Source organism: Dasypus novemcinctus, chromosome 14 (genome assembly GCF_030445035.2).
Source record: "Dasypus novemcinctus isolate mDasNov1 chromosome 14, mDasNov1.1.hap2, whole genome shotgun sequence".
NCBI lineage: Eukaryota > Metazoa > Chordata > Mammalia > Cingulata > Dasypodidae > Dasypus > Dasypus novemcinctus.
The window spans coordinates 4858544-4864573 of NC_080686.1; positions in this window are offsets into that span (position 1 = coordinate 4858544).

Sequence of the window (6030 nt, forward strand, 5' to 3'; positions counted from 1 at the left end):
GTGGCAATTTGCCTTGGAAATAATAGAGGCCACAGTGCAGATCATTTTCACAGAATTCCCTCTTTTCTTAGAGAAGTTTATTAACACTAAGGAATCAGAATAGAGAACAGGAGAAGTGAAAATGTACTTCTCAAGGAGGAAGAGATGGCTCAGGTGAATGGGCTCCTGTCTACCATATGGGAGGCCTCAGGCTGAATTCTAAGGGCCTCCAGGTGAAGGCAAGCTGGCCCATGCTGCCATGGAGAGCTGATGGCCCATGCCACCATGGGGAGGTGATGGCCCACCTCACCACAGGGAGCTGACAGTCCATGCTGCTGCAAAAAGCTGCAGCCTCAGTATATAAATGCTTTACCTTTCTTCCAGCATAGGTCATGACTCCCAGGGATGAGTCTCCCTGGCAACAGAGGATTATTACCAAATACCAATGAGCAATGCAACTGGAAAAAGAGCTTAAAGAAAAAGGGGAAAAGGTACAGAAAAAAGAGTTTATATTAAGAGATTTCAAAGTGAGTCAAGAGGTCTTCCCAGAGGTGATGCTTATGTACATCTCAGCAGGATCTCATAGACAGACAAAGTAGATACTACCCCAAACAGTGGGGCTTCTGAGGGCTCTGGAGACACTCAGGTCCTATGGCCATGGCAGATAGCTCTGGAGGTTGGTGCCTTGCCAGTGGGCCCTACTTTGGAGTTTGTGCTCCCCAGTATGACAATGTTGGACTCACATATGACTTTTCTACATGCCTCTTCTGTCCCTTTTATTGAACCTATAGTTGGTGCTGGAGATGGTAAATGTACATCCAAGATACCTGAATCTCCAGGCTGTCCATATGCCAACTGGGCCCAGAGCCTCAGCAGAATTACAACTACTCTCCAGTTCATTGGGCTCACCCAGGATAATTAACAAGGAGGTGAGGATGTACAATCACCACACCAAGCATCCAAGAGAGTCTACAACTGCAAGCAAGACATTTCCACCCATAAGCCAAATGAGATCAAAACCCCTCTCAATTAGAGGTGGAGAGGGCATCACCATTTCAGAATCCTCAGGATTGGGGAATAAAATATAGCCTAGAGTGGTGCCACTGGAATTACAATGTAGACTTATTGTGATTCTAGCAATGGAAGAAATTATATCATTGATGTGGTGACAGTGGCCACTGGTGGTGCTGAAGTCAGGGATAGCAACATAGAGGTGTAACACACGGGCACATTCAGGACTTGGAATTGTCCTGAGTGGCATTGTAATGACAGCTAAAGGTCCTTATATACATGCACATGACCTGTAGAATGGAGTGGGAGAGAATGTAAACTACAATGTAAACTATCATCCATGCTTTGTGGCAATTTTCCAAAATGTGCTCTTCAATTGCAATGGATGGATCTCACTAATGAAAGAAATTGTTAATGTGGGGAAACATGGCAGGTGTAAGGATTGAGGCCCATGGGAATCCCTTATTTTTTTATGTAACATTTTATGTACTCTAAGTATCTTTTAAAGATAAATAAAAATATATTTTAAAAAAACTATATAAAAAATATTATGCAGCTGTAAGAAGAAATTTTAAAAAGACACTGGGTTAACATACTGAAGAAATTGTAAACATGCACAAAAAGATAATGGATATGATGAGGATGAATGTCACAACCCAAGAACTCAAAATACACTGAAAGAACATAACAGCAGATTTGAACAGGCAGAAAGAATTAGTGATGTAGAAGACAGTACATCTAAAATAAACAGATAGTAGAACACATAAATAAAAATATAGAAGAAATCCAGCTGGAATTAGGGATTTAAATGTCAACATGACACAAATATACGCATTATGGCATCCCAGAGGGAGAAGAGAAAGGAAAGGGGACAGGAGGAGTGTTAGAGGAAATAATGGCTGATAACTTCCCAACCTTATTGAGGGAGGTAGACATACATGTCCAGGAAGTACAACACACCCTGAAGAGCATAAATCTTAACAGGACTACACCAAGACATATACTTTTCAAATTATTCAATGCATAGGGCAAAGAATATTGAGCAGCAAGAGAAAAGAGAAGCATCACATACAAGGAAAGCTCGATGAGATTAAGTGTTGATTTCTCATCTGAAACCATGGAGCAAGAACCAGTGGTATGACACAGTTAAAGTGCTGAAAGAAAAACCTCCCAGCCAATAATTCTCTATCCAGCAAAGTTAGCATTAAAAAATGAGAGAGTTCAAAATATTCACCAATAATCAGAAATTAAGAGAGTATGTTAAAAAAAAAAAAAAAGGAAAAAAGAGTATATCAATAAGAAACCTTCCCTTCAAGAAATACTAAAGGAGTTTTGCAGGTTGAAAGGAAAAAACAGGAGAGGAAGAGTTGGAGAAGAGTGTAAGAGCAACCAAAAAGATAAAAAAGAGAAATAAAAAAGCATATGACATACATAAACACAAAGAAAATATGGCTGATGCAAGTAATTCCTTGACAGTAAAAACATTGAATGTTAATGGAGTAAACTCACTAGTCAAGAGACACAGATTGGCAGAATGGAAGCAAATATAACCCATCTATATTCTGTCTACAAGAAGCCCACCTTAGACACAGGGATTCAAAGATGCTGAAAAGAAGTTGTTGGAAAATAATTTTACAAGCAAAGACTAACCAGAAAAGGGTGAGAGGCACTATATTAATATCAGACAAAATAGACTTTAAATGCAAAACTTTTGTAAGAAATAAAGAAAGACACTATATATTAATAAAAGGGGTATGCTATGAAGAAGAAAAAATAATCATGAAAATGTAAACACCTAACTAGGGCACCTCAAAATACATGAGGCAAACACTGGAAAAAATAAGTGGAGAAATAGATGCTTCTAATATTATTGTGGGGGACTTTACTACACCATTATCATTAGAACCTGGATGCTAAAGCCCTCAACAAAATACTTGCTAATCATATTCAACAACACATCAAATGTATTAGACACCATGACCAAATGAGTTTTATCCCCAATATGCAAGGATGGTTCAACATAAGAAAATGAATGTTATACAACACAAACACATTGAAAGAAAAAAATCATGTGATCATTTCTATAGATGCAGAAAAAGCATTTGACAAAATACAGCATCCTTTCCTGATGAAAACACTACAAAAGACAGGAATAGAAAGAAACTCCTGCAACATTATAAAGGGTATATATGAAAAAAACCCAAAGGTAACATCATATATGCTGGTGAAATCCTAAAAGCTTTCCTTCTAAGATCAGGAAAAGGACAAGGATGTTCACTGCCAGCTCTCTAATTTAACATTGTTGTAGAAGTACATGCTCAGGGACTTAGGAAAGAAAAAGATATAAAAGTCATCCAAATTGAAAAGAAAGAAATGAAAATTTCAGTATTTGAAGACAATATGATCCAATACTTAGAAACCCTGAGAAATCTACAAGAAAGATTCTAGAGCTTACAAATGATTTCAGTAAAGTATCAGGGTTATAAGATCAATGTGCAGAAATGACCAGCATTTCTGTACACCAATAATGAGCAATCTGAAGGAAATTTGTAAGAAAGATGATTTACAATAGAAACTAAAAGAATCAAATATCTAGGAACAAATTTAACTAAAGATGTAAATGACATATGCAGAAAACTACACAACATTGTTAAAGAAAATCAAAGAAGACTTAAATAAATGGAAGAATATTTCCTATTCATGGATAGGAAAACTGAACATCAATATGGTGTCTATCCTACCCAAAATGACCTACAGATTTAACACAATCCCAATAAATATCACCACAGCATTTTTTTTACTGAATTAGAAAATCTATGAAATCTATTTGGAAGGGCAAGAAGCCCTTGAATAGCCAAAGACATATTGAGAAAGAAAAATGAAATAGGTGGAATCACACTATCTGACTTTAAGACATACTACAAAGCTACAGTGGTCAAAACTGCATGGTATTGGCACAAAGATAGACATACTGAACAATGGAACTGAATTGAGAGTTCTGATACAGATCCTCACATATACAGTCATCTGATATTAGATAAGGCCACCAAGCCATCCAACTGGCAAAGAATGGCCTTTTCATCAAATGGTGCTTGGAGAACTGGATATCCATATCCAAATGAATGAGAGAGGAACACTATCTCACACTTTATATAAAAATTAACTCAAGATAGATCAAAGATCTAACTGTAAGAGCTAAGACCATAAAGACCTTGGAAGATAATGTAGGGAAGCATCTACAGGATCTTATATTAGGAAATGGTTTAATGAAATTTGCACCCAAAGCATGAGCAGCAAAAGAAAAAATAGGTAAATGGGACCTCAAAATTAAAAAGATTTGCCCCTAAAAGGAGCTTGTCAAGAAAGTGAAAAGACAGCCTACCCAATGGGAGAAAATATTTGGAAACCATTTATCTGATAGGAGCCTAATATCCACCATAATAAAGACATCCTACATCTCAAAACTAAAAAGACAAACAAACCATTTAAAAATGGGTGATTCGAGTAGACACATCTCCAAAGAAGAAATACAAATGGCTGTAAAGCACAGGAAAAGATGCTCATCACCACTAGCTATTAGGGAAATGTGATTTAAAACTACAATGAGATATCATCTTACACCCATTAGACTAGTGACTATTAAAAAACCGAGGACTACAAGTGTTGGAGAGGATTTGGAGGAATGGGAACCCTTATCAATTGCTGGTGGGAATGTAGAATGGTGAAACCATTGTGGAGGACAGTTAGGCAGTTCCTCAAAAAATTAACATATCTGCCATATGCCCCAGCAATTCCTCTGCTGAGTATATAACCAGAATAATTGAAAGCAAAGACATGAAAAGATATATGCACACCAATGTTCATAGCAGCATTATTCACTATTGCCAAAGGTTGGAATCAACCCAAATGCCCATTCACAGATGAATGGATAAACAAAATGTGGTATATGTATATACAATGGAATATTGCTCCTCTGTAAGAAGGAATACAGTATTAACACACAGGATAACATGGATGGAACTTGAGGACCTTATGTTGATTGAAGCAAGCCAGGTGTTTATGGATGAGTATTATCTGACTTCACTGATATGAACTGAGCAAATTAAGCAGACACACAGACCTAGAGTCTGGAAGATAGGTTTACAGAAAATAGGAAGGGAGAAGAAGGATGTGAGCCAATACCCATATGGGCAAAATCTATGATAAGGTAGAATTGTGTAGTTGTGTGGTAGAGGGAAATGACAGGGGAGTAGTGATACTATTGGGTTGGGTGGTGCAGGTTTGTCAGAGGGGTAGGTTAGGGAGTGTGGTTTGAATGGTTCATGGAAATGGGGGGAGGTTTAGGAAGGGAGATGGTGAACTCTGGGGATTGGTGGGTATGTGGCTGAAACTACAATGTTGGGAATGCTCTTTTGGCAATATGACAAGGAAGTTTTACTGGTTTATGTTGTTGGATGTGGGGGCCTCAGGACAGGGCACATATGGGGAAGGCTTCTAAGGAATGTGTGAGTGATCATTTTGAAAGTATGTTGTTTCAGTGGGTGAATACCCACATAATGAGTGGAAAGATGTTTGACTCTCATACTGGGTAGGCTGCTATGTTCTCAGAGGGGCGGGAGTCTCTTGAGAGCATGGTCAGTGCTACTAGGTGAGGACAGACAAGGGTGTCAAACACTCAGTGTTGTTGCAAGTAACCATGATTCTTGTTCTCAAGGAGTGAAACCTGGTGGTCACCATGAGTCCCAAGAGTAGCAGGAAGGAGGAACAGAATTGATGAAAAAGGGGGCATTTTGGGGACAATGGAAGTGTTCTATGTAATCCTACAATGATGGATACAGGCCATGCCAAATTTTATAAAAAATTTATAAGAGTATGATACAAAATGTAAACCATAATATAAACAATTGACCATGTTTGGTAGCTATGCTTCAATATTTGTACATCAGTTGTAACAAATAAATCATCCACCTATAAAAAGGTTATTAATATGGGATGGGGAAAAAGGGGGTGGATGTTGGGTATATGGGAACCCCCTGTATT